The 21,322-nt window shown below is 50.0% G+C and overlaps 1 long non-coding RNA gene across 1 annotated transcript; it reads right to left on the bottom strand.

Moving 5' to 3' along the window:
- Window positions 1-5,463: 5,463 nt before the first annotated feature.
- On the bottom strand, window positions 5,464-5,772 carry LOC136569574 (uncharacterized). Its single transcript, XR_010785386.1, has 3 exons — window positions 5,733-5,772; window positions 5,588-5,631; window positions 5,464-5,506 (listed from the first exon to the last, which is right to left on the bottom strand). It is a non-coding gene; the product is annotated as an uncharacterized lncRNA (long non-coding RNA).
- Between the last annotated feature and the right edge of the window lie 15,550 nt (window positions 5,773-21,322).

Here is a 21,322-nt window from a genome sequence, read left to right as displayed (position 1 = left end):
CTAACCCTAACCCTAACCCTAACCCTAACCCTAACCCTAACCCTAACCCTAACCCTAACCCTAACCCTAACCCTAACCCTAACCCTAACCCTAACCCTAACCCTAACCCTAACCCTAACCCTAACCCTAGAAAATGGCGGCCGCTGTGACGTCGTGATGAGTCATCAAGATGGCGGCGCCCATATGGTCACATGGTACCGAACCAAGATGGCGGCGCCCATACAGTCATGTGACCCTGGACCAAGATGGCGGTGATCACGTGGTTGGAGAAACCAAGATGGCGGACCCTGTGATGTCATTCAAGATGGCGGCGCCCAGTAGGTCATGTGATCAGAGAAACAAGATGGCGGCGCCCATGGAGTCATGTGACCCGGGACCAATATGGCGGCGGTCACGTGATCGGAGAAACCAAGATGGCGGACTTTGTGATGTCATCCAAGATGGCGGCCTCCTGGTCGTCACGTGATGCCGTACAAGATGGCGGCGTCCAGGGGTCACGTGGTGCGGGAAGCAAGATGGCGGCCCGTGCTCTGTGACGTCATTTACGGCAAAATGGCGGACGCGGGGGTGACGTCATTTACGGCAACAATATGGCGGCCGCGAGGGGGGGTCACGTGGTGTACGGGAAGCAAGATGGCGGCCGCGGGGTGGATGACGTCATTAGGGACAAAATGGCGGCCGCCGGGACCGGGATTTTTTTCTCGGTTTTGGGGGGGTTTTGCGGGCTTTTGGCGGGTTGCTCGTGGCCGGAATGGCGTTCCGGTTCGTGTGGGGCTGGTGGCGTTGCGTGCGGAGCTCTGGGGGACGTGGGGTGGGTGGCGCTGTTTCGATCGGGCGACTGGTGTGGACGCCTGTGCACTGGGGTCCTTTTTAGGGCGGGTCGCGCTAGTGACGTCATTGGGGGTGCGCCGTGGGTGCAGTGCGCCGCGGCAGACAGCAGGGGGCGCTGTGCATGCAGTACCGGCCGGCAAACACCAGGTGGCGCTGTGCATGCAGTACCGGCCGGCAAACGCCAGGTGGCGCTGTGAGTGCAGTACTCGGGAGTAAACGGCAGGTGGCGCTGTGAATGCACTGTCTATGGGTGGGTGGCATGGGGTGGGTCTGGGGGGTGGCCAGCCATGGGGGTGGGGTGTGTATGTGGGTGGGGACTACTGATTAGTATTGATGGCTGACAGGTGGGATCCCTATATACTGTATATAGTAAAAAGAAGAAAAACTATATGTCCGGTGCAGCAGTAGGAAATTTCAGGCTCCCGGGGAGTAAATGGTTGGCTTTTTTAAGGTTTTTTTTTTTCTTTTACTCCCAGGGAGCCTGAAAGTTTCTACTGCTGCTTTTTTAAACTAAAGCTAGAAAGGAAAACAAAGCTAGAAAGAGGAGGAAAGACAAAAGAGAGAGGAAGAGAGAGAGAAAAGAGAGAGAGAGAGAGAAGGAGAGAAGGAGAGAAGGAGAGAGAAAAGACAGAAAGCAGAGAGAAAAGAGAGAGAAGGAGAGAGAAGGAGAGAAGGAGAGAGAAAAGACAGAAAGCAGAGAGAAAAGAGAGAGAAGGAGAGAGAAAGCAGAGAGAGAAGGAGAGAAGGAGAGAGAAAAGACAGAAAGCAGAGAGAAAAGAGAGAGAAGGAGAGAGAAAGCAGAGAGAAAACAGAGAGAAGCAGAGAGAAAACAGAGAAGCAGAGAGAAAGCAGACAGAAAGCAGAGAGAAGCAGAGAGAAAAGACAGAGAGAAGCACAAAGAGAGAGAGAAGCAAGGAGAAAGACAGAGAAACAAAGAAAAAAAGGGAGAGAGAAAAGAGTTGGAAAACAGAGGGAGAGAGGAAAAGACAGAGAGAATAGAGGACAGAACAAGGACAAAGACAGAGACAGAGGAGACAGCGTGAGACAGAGAGAGGGAGAAGAGACAGAGAGGAAAAAAGACAGAGAACTGACAAGAAGACAGAGAAGAAAATAAAACAGGAAGACAGAGTGAGACAGGAAAGGGGGTGGGAAAACTGAAGAAGGACAGGACTTAGAGGGAAAAGAAAGTGGTTAGGATTAGAGTGAAAGTGAAAACTGAGGAGTGGGGTGAAAAAGGAAAAGACTAAGAGCAAAAAACACAAACCCAGGAAAAGGAGAACACGGAGACAAAGAGAAGCGAGAAGACTGACATTGACAGTTACAAACAAAACAGAAACAAAGGGTTAGAGATAGATGGAGGTTAAGTTAGAAATAGAACAGTAAAGTGAGGAGCAAAAGGAAGAAATACAGTGGAAAGAAATGACAAAACCACACCAAAAAAAAGGACAGGAGCCACGGTGGGGGAAGGAAGGGCAGGGGGTATCTTTATTAGGGGTGACTCAACTTTATTAAAGAATGTTTTTATTTATACATCAGCAAAATACATGGAAACAGTATATACAAATGCAAGTGCAGATACAATCCAAAGACGCACTGGTAAAAGTCTAGTTTACATACAGAGCAATACAGGGCAATGCAGCAGCTACAGCAAATGCAATACAGCAAAATATACAGCAAAATAATACAGCAAAATAATACAGCAGTTAATGCAAATGCAATACAGAGCAACACAACACATACTAACACAAGATGATAACCTCTTTCTATTTTCATTACAGGTTGATTCATTGTTACAGGACAGCCAAAGCAACAAAAGCACACAGAAAACAACACTCATCTACCATTAACACCCCCTTCACATTACACACAAACTCACCATCGCTGCCATCACAACTGCTAAATTACAACCCAGCAATCATTGCTCCTCGGGAACGTGGTTCCCGGGAGCCTCAAAAAATATCCTCCTGCCTGACGAAAACCCCGGTCCCTGGAGGGTCCGCGCCCAAACTTTGGCGATGAACGTCGCCTCGCAGACCGACCGGGACCGGGGAAAAAAAAACCCAGCCGGGGGGAAAAAAAAAAAAACCCCCCGGCTGGGGATTTTTTATTCTAAATTTAAAAATGAGTTGAAAAACCTGAAAAGCAAAAGTCATACAAGGTTACAACCCTAGAACCCTTCAACACACACACACTTCCTTCAGCTTACGCACAAACCCACACTAAATCACACCTCGACTGCTCTGCTAACCCTCGGCACACGCTCACGCCCCTCCTCGGGAACGTGGTTCCCGGGAGCCTCCAAAAAATCCTCCTGCCTGACGAAAACCCCGGTCCCTGGAGGGTCCGCGCCCAAACTTTGGCGATGAACGTCGCCTCGCAGACCGACCGGGACCGGGGAAAAAAAAACCCAGCCGGGGGGAAAAAAAAAAAAACCCCCCGGCTGGGGATTTTTTATTCTAAATTTAAAAATGAGTTGAAAAACCTGAAAAGCAAAAGTCATACAAGGTTACAACCCTAGAACCCTTCAACACACACACACTTCCTTCAGCTTACGCACAAACCCACGCTAAATCACACCTCGACTGCTCTGCTAACCCTCGGCACACGCTCACGCCCCTCCTCGGGAACGTGGTTCCCGGGAGCCTCCAAAAAAATCCTCCTGCCTGACGAAAACCCCGGTCCCTGGAGGGTCCGCGCCCAAACTTTGGCGATGAACGTCGCCTCGCAGACCGACCGGGACCGGGGAAAAAAAAACCCAGCCGGGGGGAAAAAAAAAAACCCCCCGGCTGGGGATTTTTTATTCTAAATTTAAAAATGAGTTAAAAAACCTGAAAGGCAAAAGTCACACACAGAAGGTTAAATCCAGTCAGCATGCACTCACACACGCAGACAGACATATGCTGTCACTCACGCTCTTCCCGTTTACATGCTTGGTGTGGCCCTTACTCGAGACGCTGAAGAACACGCTTCCACGCTTCTTCTGGCTGCCGCTCCTTGATGTCAAATGGTAGATTCGGGGGAAATCGGTAGCCTCGGGGACCTGTGAGACGACAGGAAGCGGTCAATGAGTGGCTATCTGACAGCTAGGACTTGTCCCTGCTCTGACCGATAAATTTTCTACCCAAAACCCCATTAAAGACAGATGACCAGTAAAGTTTTTAAAACTCTTCTACCTAACTGTGACTACATGCCAGGGCAGGGCAGCTCCAAGCATAAGTGGTACAGTGTAAGTACATACAGTATAAACCAGCATAGGCACACGCAATATAAGTACATACAGTATAAGCCAGCATAGGTACACACAGTGTAAGTACATACAGTACAAGTACATACAGTATAAACCAGCATAGGCACACACAATATAAGTACATACAGTATAAGCCAACACAGGTACACACAGTGTAAGTCCATACAGTATAAGCCAACACAGGTACACACAATGTAAGTACATACAGTATAAGCCAGCATAGGTACACACAATATAAGTACATACAGTATAAACCAACATAGGTACATGCAATGTAAGCCAGGACTTGAGATAGCTCTCTGGAAGATGAATTCTTGAGCCCTATACCCCTCGGGAGGATGGAACCTATCGAACTCCTGCGGCCACGTGAGGAGGGTGTAAGACGCTCCCTCGGGAAGTCCAAGAGAATGGCGTGGAAAAAAAGGCACTACCAAAGCCGGTAGTGAGAAGGAAGACGGATGAGAACATCTTGTCCCTTTGAGACATTCCTGTCTCAAAGAGTAAAAATGTAAAGATGCCGGAATAAGGGATATCCGGAAAGGAACGTGAGTAGAATATGGCCTACGTGGCACGGAATAGTGCCGATAAAGCATCGAGACATAACAAAGGCCTGTGACGCGTAAGACAATGGACACAGACTACATAACACAGACATGGACAACATAACATAGACACAGATGACATAACACAGAGACGAGTGACAACTGCCTGGCACTGTCCCCTTAGGGACCCGAGATTCCTAGTGCAAGATGAGCCAGAGGCTGATGATGCCAAAGGAAAGGAAGCCCTATGACGATGGCACGTGATGGTGAAACGTAACTCGTCAAAAGAAGTTAGTGCCAAAGCAGTTAAGAGGATGCTCGAGAGGCTCGGCGAGCCTAGAGAAAGAAGCCGACTGCCGGGTGACCGTGGCCGTAGCTCCGGACGTGAAGGCGAGCTCCTCGGGGGAAAGATCCGTGACGACGTCGGGCCGAGGGAGGCGGACGACGCAAAGTACGCGAAGATGTGCAGATGGGTCGGAACTGCCCTGCCCGGCAAAGGCTCTGGCGAGGCTGAGGGGAAACCCTCTCCCTTTGCTTCCAGAGAGCCCGCCCTGCTACAGACCTCTCCGCTAAGCTGACATCAAATTGCCTCCTGTGAGAGTAAAGGCTTTTACCCTTCTCCCGGCCACTGGCCCCCGACACTTAGCTTTTGGAAGAGGAGCGGGCAAAATCCATCCTCGGTCGGACGTGGACGTTGAGATGCTCTCCGTGTGTGCTTCGGTGCTGCCGTTTCCAAGCTTGGGCTATGAGCCTCCTCAGGGTACCTAAGACAAAACAGAAAACCTGACTATTGCCCTCAAAAACAGTAATTCCCAGGACTCCTCCACACCGCTGCCACGGCTCACCTCAAATCTTGATTTGACTCCAGAGGGTGCCCGGAAGAGACCTGCAAAGAGAAAAGGGACACGCTTAGCATGCTGCTGTGTAACGCTCACCTAGGAGTCAGCCTGCCTAAACTCCGACTCACCTGCCCTCCTCTGATCCAGGGCGTGCCTAGGGCAGCGACAGCACCTGCAATGAAACAAAGCAGAAAAGCATGCTGAGATACTGTGAAAACACAACCTCCCAAATCTGACAAGGATGCCACACCGATACCTTAAGCTCTCACCCACCTGGCATAGGCGTGCTCGGCAAGGACAGATGGCAAGTGGACCACCTAAAATAAAAAAAAAGGAGGAGATGCTTAGAGCTGCACCAAAACTGAGACCTCAGCAATAACTGCTTCTGTATGCTATTCAATGCTCACCTCGCCCACTCGGCCTTGACTGCTGCGCTCGGCCTTGACTTCCTAAAAAGAGACACAAAGAACAATGCTGTAACAGCCACCATTTATGCTTCCTCTGCAGAGACAAACAGTGACTGACCTGCTCGGGGCAATCCCCACACCTGGGATGGGGGGCTCTGCCCTGGATTTTATCCTTCTGCATCTGAAAGAAAGTTAGGACAAGAGTCAAACTGTTGCAGGATAACTTAAGAGCTCCAGATATCCTGTGTCCATCTACAAATCCCACCTAGAGTCCAACTACAGCCCACATTACAAACTCCAAGTCCCCAGGACTTCTATTGCACCAGGCTATGCGGCAGGGCAGAGCAGCCCAGCACAAATGTGTGCAGACACCCGTGACACAGGACAGGACGTGACAGACAACGGGGACACAACACGGACAGAAATCTCGAGACAAGAAGCATGACTGCAAGGAGCACAAGGACAGAAAATTAGATGACTGAGGTAAGACCGATGGCGAGCTGATGAGGCTCAGCGAAACCTGGAGGAGGAGGATGCTAAACTGAATGATTTAGTCCAAGAACTGCAAAGATGGATGCCCGAGGATCCTACGGCCAGAAGCCTCTACCTGCCCTCACGTTCTTTCAAGTCCTCGTCCGCCATAATGGATCCTGGCGGGCCAGAGCTGTCCATACAGCTCAGAACAAGACCTGAAAAGACATCTGACCAGATGCTTCTAAAGAGACAAGAGAGTCTGATGCCTGTCTGAGCTCCTGAGGCAAAAGTTCCATGGCCTGGGTTCCAGGCCAAGAAATGCAGAAATCACAGATGCTAACAATGATGCCAGGGCTTCTGACAGGCCCCTCAAAGGCCTAAGGTAAAGGACATGACATATCCAAACAACACATAACACACAAAAGACAAGTGACACGATACACACCGGGACTGCTCTGCCCTGCGCACATCAGCACTGTGATCAAAAGTCAGGCTTTGCTTTTATGGGGCCTAAGGGGTCGCCCCATGGACAGCCCCTATCACCAAAGTGGACTGAAAAACCCCTCCCAGTAATTCCCAAACCAGCACCCTGCTTTCATCCCCTCTCTGGGTCGTGGCCCTCTACTTATCTCTCGCACAGCTGGAGCTGTCGGTCTCAGGTGTGAAGAAAGGCCACCGCGTCAGCCGGGAAGATCCTGCTGGCACCGGGCTGGTGTCTCTCAGACAGCTGTATTAAAGAAAACCAAACATCAGTGCCCGATCTTGGCAGCCCCTCGGCCAAAACCCCACAAGTCTGCTACTCACCGTACTCCTAAGAACGCTCAGCTGCTCGGGCCGCACGCTTCGGGCACGCTCGGAGACCGAGGCCGTCGTCCCGGGGGGTGCCTGGGTTAAGAGGAGATGAGGTGATTTGGCATGGCTGAAACCTGAGGGGACCCTCGCTCCTCCTCCCTACTTCCCCGACTCACCGCAACTCCTTGGCAGGTGCCCAAGGTCACCTGGATGGCACCTTTAAATGGAAGAGTTCAGGGTTTCATCACCAGATCCTGTAACGCATCCACAGGGCTCACACGTGCAGGGAACCCAGTGCATCCGCCGGCTGGTGACGGGGGCTTGGCAGGCTCCCAGTGGATTGCCTAAATCACAAAAAAGAGAATGGAAGCTTAGAGCAGCACCAGAAATTGAGACCTGAGCAATAACAGCTACTTCTCTCCACTGCTCACCTTGACTGCTGGTATCCAGATTTACTTCCTAAAAAGAAAGACAAAGAACAGAGCTGTAACAGAGTCACCACATACACTTCTGCTGCAGAGACAAATGGTGCCTCACCTGCTCGGGGCAAACCACTCACCCGGGATGGGGCCCTCTGGCACACATTTAATCCATCTGAATCTGAAAAAAAAGTTAGGACAAGAGTCAAACTGTTGCAGGATAACTTAAGAGCTCCAGATATCCTGTGTCCATCTACAAATCCCATCTACAGTCCAACTACACCCCACATTACAAACTTCAAGTCCCCGGGACTTCTCCTACTACACCAGCCTATGCGGCAGGGCAGAGCAGCTCCAGCACAAACGTGTGCCGACACCCGTGACACGGGACAGGACGTGACAGACAACGGGGACACAACACGGACAGAAATCGCCTGGCAAGGAAAATGGCTGCAAGGACTGAGAGAATGCAAAAGGAGATGACCAAGGTGAGACGAATGGTGAGCTGATGAGGCTCAGCGAAACCTGGAGGAACAAGATGCTAACCGAATGATTTATTCCAAGAACTGCAAAGATGGATGCCCGAGAATCCTACGGCCAGAAGCCTCTACCTGCCCTCACGTTCTTTCAAGTCCTAGTCCGCCATAATGGATCCTGGCGGGGCAGAGCTGTCCACACAGCTCAGAACAAGACCTGAAAAGACATCTGACCGGATGCTTCTAAAGAGACAAGAGAGGCTGATGCCTGAGTTCCCGAGCCAAAAGTTCCATGGCATGGCTGCCAGGCCGAGGAATGCAGAGATCACAGATGCTAACAATGATGTCAGGGTTTCTGACAGGCCCCTCAAAGGCCTAAGGTAAAGGACATGACATATCCAAACAACACATAATACACAAAAGAAAAGTGACACGATACACACCGGGACTGCTCTGCCCTGCGCACCTCAGCACTGTGATCAAAAGTCAGGCTTTGCTTTTATGGGGCCTAAGGGGTCGCCCCATGGACACCCCCCCACCTCCAAAGTGGACTGAAAAACCCCTCCCAGTAATTCCCAAACCAGCACCCTGCTTTCATCCCCTCTCTGGGTCGTGGCCCTCTACTTATCTCTCGCACAGCTGGGGATGCCGGTCTCGGGTGTGAAGAAAGGCCACCTCGTCAGCCGGGAAGGTCCTGCTGGCACCGGGCTGGTGTCTCTTAGACAGCTGTATTAAAGAAAACCAAACATCAGTGCCTGATCTTGGCAGCCCCTCGGCCAAAACCCCACAAGTCTGCTACTCACCGTACTCCTAAGAACGCTCAGCTGCTCGGGCCGCACGCTTCGGGCATGCTTGGAGACCGAGGCCGTCGTCCCGGGGGGTGCCTGGGTTAAGAGGAGATGAGGTGATTGGGAATGGCTAAAACCTGAGAGGACCCTCGCTCCTCCTCCCTACTTCCCCAACTCACCGCAACTCCTGGGCAGCTGCTGAAGGCCACCTGGACGGCACCTTGAAATAGAAGAGTTCAGGGCTTCATCACCAGGTCCTGTAATGCATCCACAGGGCTCACACGTGAAGGGAACCCAGTGCATCGGCTGGCTGGTGACGGGGGCTTGGCAGGCTCCCAGTGGATTGCCTAAACCACAAAAAAAGAGAATGGAAGCTTAGAGCAGCACCAGAAATTGAGACCTGAGCAATAACAGCTACTTCTCTCCACTGCTCACCTTGACTGCTGGTATCCAGATTTACTTCCTAAAAAGAAAGACAAAGAACAGAGCTGTAACAGAGTCACCACATACACTTCTGCTGCAGAGACAAATGGTGCCTCACCTGCTCGGGGGAAACCACTCACCCGGGATGGGGCCCTCTGGCACACATTTAATCCATCTGAAACTGAAAAAAAAGTCAGGACAAGAGTCAAACTGTTGCAGGATAACTTAAGAGCTCCAGATATCCTGTGTCCATCTACAAATCCCATCTACAGTCCAACTACACCCCTCATTACAAACTCCAAGTCCCCAGGACTTCTCCTATTGCACCAGCCTATGCGGCAGGGCAGAGCAGCCCCGGCACAAATGTGTGCAGACACCCGTGACACAGGACAGGACGTGACAGCCAACAGGGACACAACACGGACAGAAATCTCCTGGCAAGGAAAATGGCTGCGAGGACTGAGAGAACGCAAAAGGAGATGACCGAGGAGAGACCGAGGGTGAGCTGATGAGGCTCAGAGAAACCTGGAGGAAGAAGATGCTAACCGAATGATTTATTCCAAGAACTGCAAAGATGGATGCCCGAGAATCCTATGGCCAGAAGCCTCTACCTGCCCTCACGTTCTTTCAAGTCCTCGTCCGCCATAATGGATCCTGGCGGGGCAGAGCTGTCCATACAGCTCAGATCAAGACCTGAAAAGACATCTGACCGGATGCTTCTAAAGAGACAAGAGAGTCTGATGCCTGTCTGAGCTCCTGAATCCAAAGGTCTATGGCATTGGTGCCAGGCCAAGGAATGCAGAGATCACAGATGCTAACAATGATGCCAAGGTTTCTGACAGGCCCCACAAAGGGCTAAGATAAAAGACATGACATATCCAAACACACATAATACACAAAAGACAAGTGACATGATACACACCGGGACTGCTCTGCCCTGCGCACCTCAGCACTGTGATCACAAGTCAGGCTTTGCTTTTATGGGGCCTAAGGGGCCACTTCATGGACGCCCCCATCTCCAAAGGGGACTCAAAAATCCCTCCCGGTGGGTCCCTACCCTGCACCCCGCTTTCATCCCCTCTGAGGGTTGTACCCCTCTACTTATCTCTCAGACATCTGGGGATGCAGGTCTGTGTCAGGTGCAACAGAAGGCAGCCTCAACATCTGGGAAATTCCTGCTGGCACTGTTGTTCAACAACTCCCTGTTGTTTCTTAGTCAGCTACATGAAAGAAATGCAAATATTAATGCATGATCTCTGCAGCACACTGGCCAAAACCCAACAATTCTGCCACTCACCGTTCTCCTAAGAATGCCCGGCTCCTGGGGCCGCACCCTTCGGCCGCCCTCCGAGGCTGATGCCATTGTCACGGGGTAAGCCTGGGGTAAAAGGAGACGAGGTGATGTGGAATTGCTGAAACCTGAGCAGACCCTAGCTCCGCCTCCCTACTTCCCTGACTCACCGCGACTCCTCGTCCGGTGCCCAAGGCTACCCTGGTGACACTTTTAAATAGAAAAGGCAGAGGCTTCATCGACGAGTCCCGTGATTCTTCCGCAGGGCTCGGGAGAGCGGCACACCCGGTGCGTAGGCCGGTGGGTGACGGGGGCTCGGCATACACCGAGTTGATTGCCTAAAGCACAGAAACAGGAATGGATACTTAGAGTTGCACCAGAAAGTGAGACTGGAGCATTAACAACAACGTGAGCTACTCAATGCTCACCTTGCCCACCTCATCTTGACTGCTGATATCCAGCTTTACCTCCTAAAAAGACCAGAGCTGTAACAAAGTCACACTTTACACTCCCCCTGCAGAGACAAACGGTGACTGACCTGCTCGGGGGAACCTCCTCACTCGGGATGGGTGGATGGATTTTGCCCTGGATTTTATCCTTCTGCGTCTGAAAGAAAGTGAGGACAAAATTCAAAGGGCTGCAGGATGACTTCACAGCTCCAAACATCTTGTGTCTATCTAGGAATATCATCTAGAGTCTGGCAACGCCCCACAAACTGCAAGTCCCTGGGACTTGTCCTCTTGCAGCAGGCTATGCGGCAGGGCAGGGCAGAGCAGCTCCGGCACAAATATGTGCGGACACCCGTGACACAGAACGTGACAAACAGGGGGACGACAAACACAACACAGCATGCTTGTGGTGAGGGTCTTGAGGGGAAAAGGCAAAAGGGACCCCAAAGACACACTAGGTAACACAGTACGCCGGACAACACGACAGGGACCGGAACTGTTCTGCGCTGCCCGCCTGAAAGCTGCCATCAAAAGTAGAACCTCTCCCTTTAGCTGTCCTAAGAGGCCCCTTGGAGGAGATTGCTTTTCCCTCTGCTAATTTTTAAATCTGCCCCAGGAACTCCCAACCCGCTACTCTCCCATTGTCCCATCTCCAGGCTGTGACTCTGACTTATCTTTTGGATGATCGGTGATGAGTATCCACGTTGCACCTGAAATGAGTCTGCCTCGGAGGGCCCTGTGATTGCCTGTTAGCCTCTCGGTCAGCTACAATAAAGAAAAACAAAACCAAAGTATGAGTACAGAGTTATGTGGGCCAAATCCCAGCAAGTCAGCTACTTGCCCTCTCCTGAGTGTGCCTGGCTCCTTCAGGCTCCAGCTTCATCCTGATTCCAAGGCTGTGGCCATTATTGTGAGTGGCACCTGGGTTAGAGAAAGGCAAAGTTAAATGGCATTCCTGTGAGTGCAGTGGATGACCTTGTGTGCTGCAAGACGTGTGAATGCCTCTGCCATGCTTCTGAAAAGCCTTGGGGTGGGGGGGCCTCAAATAAACACCCTTCCTCACCCTGCTGCCTTCAAAATCACCCCCCCAACAATAACTCCTAACCGGATACCTACTCACCCTCCCTCTCCTAGTCACAATCCTCAACTCACCTGAAGCCTCAGTCTCAAACATCATCTTGGACGCTGGGCAGATGCCTCTTGTGACACAATGAATCTGCTGAAAAAAGTGTTGTAGCTGACACAACCTGGAGTCTCTAGAAGCTGCACTCCTCCTAAAAAAAGATACAAAACAATATAAGAACAAAAGCAGAAATTACAAATGCACTTTACCACCCCTAAACACAAAACCCAAAATTGTGAACTTAAATACTCCCTGTATTCTATGCTGTTTTCTTCCCAGTATCTTCAAAGCCTCTGTTGCTTTAGATACCCAGAAACACCTGCTGAAAACAAGCTGTGATAAGCTGAAAGAGCTTCTTCACTGAAATGAGAGGAGAGCTCTTATCCCAGCACCTCCCAGAGGGGGAATGAAGGCCCTGAGCAAAGGCTGGGGTTAATATACCCCTGATGGTGCCCGCCTCTCGTTCCCGTGGCACCCGGGAAAAGGGAGGGGGCGAATCCCACCGGGTATAAAAACCCTCAGAGCAGCTGCTGCTGTTTGGCTCCTCTGACTCGAGTTCAAGGGGAGTAAAGGGCTTGTTATAGAAGAAAACTCTTCTGAAAAATAACAGCACTTTCTTTTTTTGCAACAACTACTTGGAGTTAATGGGCAGAAAACTGGTAAGAAATAAAAGTTTCTGTTTAGGCAGCTTATCTAGGTAAATTGGGTGATTTGCTGTTGACTTACATAATTATTCCTTCGTGGCTACTAAGTAATACTTCACGTGTGACTAAGTCCAGTGGTGAAGAATGCTTATGATGTGAATAGTCTAAGTCTCATTGGGACCTCTAATTAGGTCTATCAACATTATAAGTAAAAATAAGATAAATAAAAGCTTCCCAGGCAGTGTAAGGGTTAAGTGCATGCCAGGTGCCAGGCGCACCCTGCTCTGAGATACTTGGTCCTATGGCACAGAAAGAAGGGCCGTGAAATGCAGTTTTAAACCCTTAAAATGCTGAAAAAGGCAGAGCTTCCTTCCAGTGAACCCCTTAAACAGAGGCAATGGGGCAGTTACCTCTACTGAAACGAATACAATAGCAAATAAATAGTTTCTGCCCTTTAATTTATTCTCCTTAATACTGGGAAAAGAGGGATTTTCCTCACTTTATATCTCTCCAGTGATGAAAAAAAGAGGGATTTTTCCCTCAGTTCAAACTCTTATGGAGAGATAGCTGGGCTTCTCCCTCAATTTAGGCCTCAGGACAACAAAAAGGGGGTGGCTGCCCTTAATTTAAATCCATAAGAAACATTTCCAAGATTTTCCCCTTCTACTTAAACTGGAAAATAATTGAAAATGAGGACTCCCTGTCAATTAACACCCCTAACAGCATAGAAAAGGCAGGGATTCTTTCAACTGAGACCATTAAAATTGCAGGGGTAGCAGAGTCCCTCCCAGTTGGAACACAAAAAATAAAGGAAAAGGATGCTTTTTCCCTTTTTTCTAAACCCTTTTTCTCCTAATAACCCCTCTCCTTTCTGGGAGTGCTGTGGAGGGTCTGGGGGCTCTGGGGAGGGACTGGCACAGTAAAAGGGGAAAGTTGAAAGCCCTCTCCTGGAACTCCACGTGCTGCCTGGCCTGCTCAGATGCTGCCCCTTGGCAAAAGGGCTCTTGCCTTGGCATTTTCTCAAAGTGTTGCTCCGTGCCCGGGTGGGTCCGGCTGCTCCCTAGTCCGTGCTGGATGCTCCGCCCGTAGTTCCTGGAGGGACCCTTGGGATGCCCCTGTTAGCCCCTCGGGACTAGCGGCTCCCTGTGCGGGTGTGCCTGGGTAACCCTCTGAAAGCAGCTGGGCACACGGGGGGGCTGCTAGACCTTGGATTGGGGTTGAGGTGAAGAAAGGTCCTGTGAGGAGTTCCTTCCCCTGCACAGCCCTTCGTCTGCCCCTTAAACCATGGACTGCCAGACTTTCCTTTCCAAGGAAATTAACCATCTTTCCTCTCTGTGTGCCCGTGGCCGAAACTGCGATTCGGCCTCCAAAACTGCAGGGAACGATTTCTCATGGACCGCGGCTGCCGACGCCGAGAACTCTTGCCGCCCTTGGAGTGCCACATGCCTCCTGCGAACGGACGTCGACGCGCAGCGGGGGTGAGTTTGGCTTTACGGGGAAGAGGGCCGGCGCAGGATTTCTCCGGGAGCAAAGCTGCGCCCGCCCAGAACTCGGGCAGCCCTGGCAGTGCCGAGCACCTCCTGCAAACTGGTGTCGGGAAACGCGGGGGGTGAGTTTTTCTGCGCGGAAGTTCTCCCAGACCATAGCTGAGAGCATCTAACCCTAACCACAACAGCTTAGCTGGGTCTAAAACTTACAACCTTTGGCCTGGCAGCGTGGGACCCAACCCGCTGTGCCACCGCTGGCCCCTTGCTCAAGCATTCCACTGCAGTCCTAAAACTCTGCCTTTTCTGAGGGTGTTTCCTCTGACCCTGACCGTAATCTTCCAAATATGCTAAAGACTCATAAAATGGCTTTGAAAAAGCCCCAACAATACCCTAAGAAGTCCCAGAAAAGTCCCTTCCAAAATCTCCTAAATACCTTTAAAAGTCCTGGAATAAAAGCCTCACAAAGACATGCTCAGTCTCCGAGCTCTACCTCTTGCTGTCTAGCCCACAGATGTCGTCCCTACCTTTTTGCAGTGGGTCCGTTGTCCTCTGAGGGTTCTGTCATTGTGCTGCTGTGTGAGGGTTGCTGTCTGGTCTCGCTGTTAGGGTTGCTGCGTTGTGCTGCTGTTGGGGGAAAAGGCTGTTTTTAGGGGGGCTGCTTAGGCTGAGGTTAGGGCTGGGGTGAGGGGTGGTACAGCTGTACCCTGTACCCCTGATCTCCACTGGACTGTCCAGCCCTCAAGCCCTCTCCCTTTACCCCTCAACCGGTCCCTCTGCCCCCCAGCCCTCAGCTCCTGTGCGTCACCCTTGACCCCTCTCCTTTGCCCCTCAGCCCCCAGCTTCTCTGTGTCACCCTACAGCTGCCCCTGCCACCCTCAGCATCTCTGTGTGTCACCCACTGTCCCCTCTCCCTCTTCCTCTCTCAGCTCCCAGCCTCTGTCACCCTCAAGCCCCCACAGTGCCCCTCAAGCTGCCCCTCAGCCTCCATGTGTTGTGCCATGAAAAGACCCTAAAAAAACCTAAAAATTCCCTGAAAACCCCCTAATCTTCAAAATGTCCTATAAACCCCATGAAAACCTAAAAATAGCCTCAGAATACTGTTAGAATACACTGGAAATACCCTACTTTTAAAAAACCCCTAAAAATCCCCAAAGAACCTTTAGAAATCTGTAAATATACCCTAAATAGTCCAAAAAGAGCTCTAAAAATACCCCAAAAATCCTTAAAATGCCCTGATAAGACCCTAAAAAAGCCTAAAAATTCCCTCAAAAACCCTAAAAATACCCAAGCCCTAAAAAGTCCTCCACATCCCCTCAATAGTCCTAAAAAAGCCCCAAGAACACACAAAGCCCCCCCCCCAAACAATTCTTAAAAGTACTAAGAAAGCCCTTAAAATACCCTAACAAAATCTTTTAAAAGCCCTGAAAAAGCCCTAAAAGTATCCTAAATGTTCCCAGAAATTTCCTGGAAAACTCCTCCAAAAAAGCCCTAAAATATCCTTTGAAAGCCGTGAGAAAAACCCTAAAAAAAACCCTAAAAAACTGCTCAGCCCCCAACTCCTACCTGTCACTCTCTAGACCACAAACATCATTGCTACCTTTTTATTAGGGTTGCTGCCTGCAGCTGCTGGGAGACTTCTGGGGCTGTCCTAGCATTGGGGTTATTGCCTTGTGCTGCTGTTGGGGAAAACTGGGGTCCTAGGGGTGCTCTTTAGGGTTACCTTGAGGTTGGGTTGAGGGCTGCTGCACCTGTACCCTAACCCTACCTGGTACCCTGTGTCCTTTGTACCCCTAACCCTCGGTGTGAGCTCTCCATCTGTCAAGCCTCCCCCTCCTTGCCCCTTAGCCCGCAATGTCTGCGTGCCACTCCGAGAACTCTGACATTGTCCCTTGGCCCCCTGGCCTCCACCGTGCACTCTCCACCTGGTTAGGGGTGGTTTTTAGGGTAAAGTTAGGGGTGGTGTGAGAGCTGGTTCACCTGTCACCCTCAAGCAGCCCCCACTTTGCCCCTCAAGGCATCTGCTCCCCCTCACCCTTTTCTTGTCACCCTCAAGTTCCCCACTCCCAGCATCTCCGTGCCACCCTGGAGCCCCCCAGTTGCTCCTAACGCCCCCTTCTGCCTCTCAGCTCCCCCCATCCTCTGTGTCACTCTCCAGCCCCCTCCCCTCAGCCCGCAGCCCCTTGTGACACCCTGCAGCCCACAGACGTTGTCCCTGCCTGTCTCGCTTGGGTGTTGTCCTGCTGCGAGAGCTGCGCCATCCTCCGAGGGTTCGGGCTCCCGCGTGCTGCTGCAGGGGACTCACGGGTGGGCGGTGGGTGAAGTAATGGATGGAGCGGGAGGTGTGGTGGGACGGGTTAAGGGCGGAGTGAGGGATGGAGCAAGGGCGGGCTGGAAAATAGAGTAGGGTTAGGGGCGGAGAAGGGGACGCAGCAGCAGGGGGCTGAGGTGGGGAGGTGAGTGTTAGGAGGAAGCGTAAGTCCGTAACTCCAAGACCGAGTCTGCAGCAACGAGAACTCTGAGTGACCTGGGAGTGCCGAACGTCTTCGGCAAACTGATGTAAGGAAACTGGGGTGATGAGTTTTGTTTCCCTTGGAAAAGGGATGGCATTTGTGTCCCTGGGTCTGCACCCTGCCCAGGACCTTGGATCTCGAGTGGGCTGCCACCTCCTAAAATTCCAAACATCGCAGGTGAGACAGGGGGTTGGAAATTTTACTTGGGGTAGAAACCAATTTTGGATTTAGCTGAAGTCTGCTGGTGAAACTTGTGTAGTCTGTTAATCGGTGTGCTTGCAAAAAGGCCTGCAGAGAGAACAAAGGAAGTTCGAGGCTACTGCTGGAAAAAGAGTATCTGGGTTACGACCAAGTGCACGGCCTCGTCCCTGTGTGAGTAAAAGTTTGAGGTTTTGCTGGCAGTGTCACTGAGTGCTGAGGGGTCCCCTGGTCGATAGGGCAACTTGGGAGGGTTTGCTTCAGGCTTTGCTTGTGAAAGGTGTGAGAAAAGCAAGCAGCTCTGAAGCAGATGAGCCCCCTCTTGCCTGTTGAAGTGTTGCATAAATCAAAGATAAACCTCAAGGTCCCTTCCCACCCAAGCCATTCCGTGATTCTTTGCCCTGGAGGCAAGGGTGCACCTGTCACCGCATTTCTCTTCACAGAGAAAAGCAAGGCACAATTCTCCCCAAGAATATTTCTGGGATTCACATTCTCTGAACCTCAGAGGAAGGAAAAACAATTCTTATCTCATTTGCTGTGCCTGTGTTTGTGCTGAAGTAGAATGCAGCGTGGAGATTGTTCACCCAAAGTGATGGTGTTTTGTTTCCTTGGCCTGTCAGGGCCAAGTGTGTGTGTGTGTGTCGGGACTGTTGGGTGACAGTCATGAGTTGGGTGCGGTGTGTGGGGTTGAGTACTTGGCAGATTGGGTTTAGATGTAATGTAATATAGTATGATAAAGCAATTAATTAGCCTTCTGATAAGGCAGGATGCAGATGGGAAATATTTGCACATATGATATTAAAGGACACGTGAACCACCTTTCTGTGAGACAAAGACACAAGACTTGGCCCATCCTTAACTTAGGACACAGCTAAAAAATAATAGATAAAATAATTTTTAACCTATTTTTGAAGAACTCTCTAAAACTAATGGCAGATGAGATAGCTATTTTATCTGGCAAGCTTCCGTGCAAAGTTTCCTGCTGATGCTGGCTCGGACGGATGGAGATTTGGGAGGAGGGGGAAGAACAAAGTGCCACGGGGCTTTATTGGATGAGCCTTGAAAGGTTTCTGCAAGCTTCTATTGCAAGGTTGATGAACCTTGTGTTTGTTAACTTCAGTTTTGCTCAGTGTTTTAACCCTGCTTTATCTCCTGTGGTCCAGATGACACATTCACACATCTTTAGAAAATTCAGTGGGATGCTCTTCAAACATCATGTGACTTTGCACCAGTGAGGGCAGAAACTTGATGGTTTTACCTCAATCTATAGTTTTTCAATATTCCTATAGAAAGTGCTTTTCTGTGACATGTCTGCTTTGGTTAGATCATGCAAATTTAGTGCTGGCTGCTACTTCCATAAATGAAGAGTAAGAATAACTCAGGAATGTTTCATCATTTGTCTCTGCACTGGTCAGAAATGGTAATTTGAGCTCAAATCTACAGAAATTTAGCAAAAGAAGTTGGACACTCAGAGGATAAAAATAGAAAAAACTGCATTGGAAGGATTTTTCCAGCTAGTGAGTGAGTTTCTACCTGTAGGAGCATCGGGGGGGGTAGCACGGTCGGGACGGACGGAGACGAGAAGTCATATTGCTATAATCTGGGTGATATGGGGTGACCTTTAAATGAGGGCCGTCTTCTCCTAGGAAATGAAAGAAGGAACAGGTATCCATAGTTAATGAGCCTAGGATTTCTAGCTCTTGAAGGTCAGATTTATCAGCTTTAGAATTATCAATATAAGTTTGGTGTTTCTGGCTGGGAGTTGGAGATACGTGATGATCATCATATGGCCAATATTTATCAGGAGTAACATTATCAAAACCCTTTGGGAAAGGTACTCCAACTAGACAGGTTGAAAAAGGTTTGTCAGGGCTTGTGTCAGATAGACGGATGGTATCGGAGCCTGCAGACCTGGCTAAAGCAACCCAGACATTCGTCTTTGGTTGATTGACAGGTAAAGCTTCTGTTTGTGCTGCCTGTGCGACTGCTTGCGCTGCTTGAGCTGTAAGAGCCCTTTCAATTTTTTCTCCTAGAGTTTTTCCAAGTTCATTTGCCTGGATAATTGCCACTTGCTGTGGACTCCCAATTTTGTTACAGGCATCCATCATTTCAGGCACTGCAGGGTTTTCTTTTCCTAGGGCTTTGATAACTCTTTTACATTCTGCATTGCCATTATTTTCAATAATGTCCCGTATCATTATTGGGCAAGCTATATCATTGCCGCATTGTCTTTCTGCTCCTTGCGTTACCCGGTCCACAAATGTGGTAAATGGTTCAGACGAGTCTTGCCTAATCAGATTATAGGCTTTTTCAAAACTTTCTGTAGGCTGAATTTGCAAAAAGGCTCTGCGAGCCATCTTTTTAATGTCATCTAACGCTGTTTTGGGTAAATTCATTCGATTATCATTCTGATCATCAGGAGGGTCACCAGTCAGCTTAGACATGACAAGGGTATGAAGGTCTGCATCGGTACTCTGTCTATAAGTGGCTTGTACCCCTGTGAGCAGTCTTTTCCATTTGAGTTCCCATAGCATATATTGTGAGTCTGTGAGAATTATACTAGCAAGATTTTTACAGTCATTTGGTGTGAGTGTATGTCCTTCCAGGGTACTTTTCAGCAGTTGCTTAAAATATGGGGAGCAGATACCACGTCCCTTATTGCTTTTTGCACTTCTTTTATCTCAGGAGGTGGGATAGCCACCCGTGTTCTAGGACTGGCGGCTTGCTGGCTGAATGGCACAGGCATAGCTAGAGGATTTAGACTTTCTTCTTTGCAAATCTGGCCTCTGACTTCATCCTAGTCTGTTAGTTGAAAATTATCAAAAGATTTTTGTGAGTTTTCTAATTTGGGATTAATGCTGATGAATTTTCAGCGTTTAGTGTCTCTTTTTGGGTCAGAAATCTGTCCCAAACACTGGGGGGACTCTGGAGCTGTTTGGGAACAGTTCTTTTTCGAAATTCTTTTGTGTTGGATCAAAGGGTAGGCATTTGCAGGGTAAAGACCCTGGAAATAATTTGGCAGATCAGGAAGCTAAAGATGCAGCAGAAAATGGAGTTGAAGGAGTTAATATTAACTCCAAATGAGGAAAAATTGGAAATTCCAAAGTTTAGGGAAGCAAAAAAAAAAAAAGTGAATAAAACAAGATAGGTGGCGAAAAAGATAAATGGGGGAAATAGAAACATCTTGATGGAAGACAGATAATAAATGCTTACTAGGGAATAGCAGAGGACATGTATCAAAACGCCCAGTGGGATACTCAGGCTTTGTGCGATCATTTTTTTTAAGGAACTATGGATGCATTGCGATTTTTGGAGTAGAAAAACAAGTAACTGAAAGATGTATAATTTGCCAAAGGATAAATAAAAGGGTGGTGATAAAAACAACATGAGAAGGTCGTGAGTTAACTCGCCGACCATTTCAAAGTATCTAAGCAGAAGTTTGCTTTGGTAAGCTCTGGATTTATTTGTAAATACCGTTTAATCCAGGAAAAAAAGAGGATATACCACATGCTGGGCAGGAGGGAGATTGTAAGAAAATAACATTTTTAAAGGCAATAAAAGAAAAACGGTGAAAGTATAAGGCTGGGAAAGAAATATTACCTCATCCATTCCCGTTTGTTCCCCGACTCGTTCGCGGCTGCCCCAGCCCCTGTGCCGGGGGTAAATAAAAGGATAAATAAAAGGGTGGTGATAAAAACAACATGAGAAGGTCGTGAGTTAACTCGCCGACCATTTCAAAGTATCTAAGCAGAAGTTTGCTTTGGTAAGCTCTGGATTTATTTGTAAATACCGTTTAATCCAGGAAAAAAAGAGGATATACCACATGCTGGGCAGGAGGGAGATTGTAAGAAAATAACATTTTTAAAGGCAATAAAAGAAAAACGGTGAAAGTATAAGGCTGGGAACGAAATATTACCTCATCCATTCCCGTTTGTTCCCCGACTCGTTCGCGGCTGCCCCAGCCCCTGTGCCGGCTCCGGCACGGTCCGTCTGTCCCGGTCCGTCTGTCCCGGTCCGTCTGTCCCGGTCCGTCTGTCCCGGTCCGTCTGTCCCGGTCCCGGCCGTCTGTCCCGCGGCCGCTCCGCTGGCCGTGCCGGCGGAAGGGGCGGGGGGTCCGTCCTGCCGTGTGCACCGTGGGTACTGCGCTGACCGCACCGAGGGGGGGTCCCGTCTGTCCCATCCCCGGCTGCCCTGACTCTGCTCGGCTCCCGCCGCTGCAGCCGGGGTCAGTCCCGGCTTTGTCTCTGCCGGATCAGCCGCCGTGAGCCATGTGGGGCCGATCCACGCTGCAGCTCGGTCTGCACCGGAAAAGCCCCTGGGGCGGTCCCGGCTGCAGACCCCGCCTTTGGAGGACCGAGACCCTGAGCTGTGCCGATGCCCTC

Source organism: Molothrus aeneus, unplaced genomic scaffold (assembly GCF_037042795.1).
Source record: "Molothrus aeneus isolate 106 unplaced genomic scaffold, BPBGC_Maene_1.0 scaffold_134, whole genome shotgun sequence".
NCBI lineage: Eukaryota > Metazoa > Chordata > Aves > Passeriformes > Icteridae > Molothrus > Molothrus aeneus.
The sequence above is the reverse complement of the archived record's forward strand: the minus strand, read 5'-3'. Positions and strand labels throughout refer to the sequence as shown.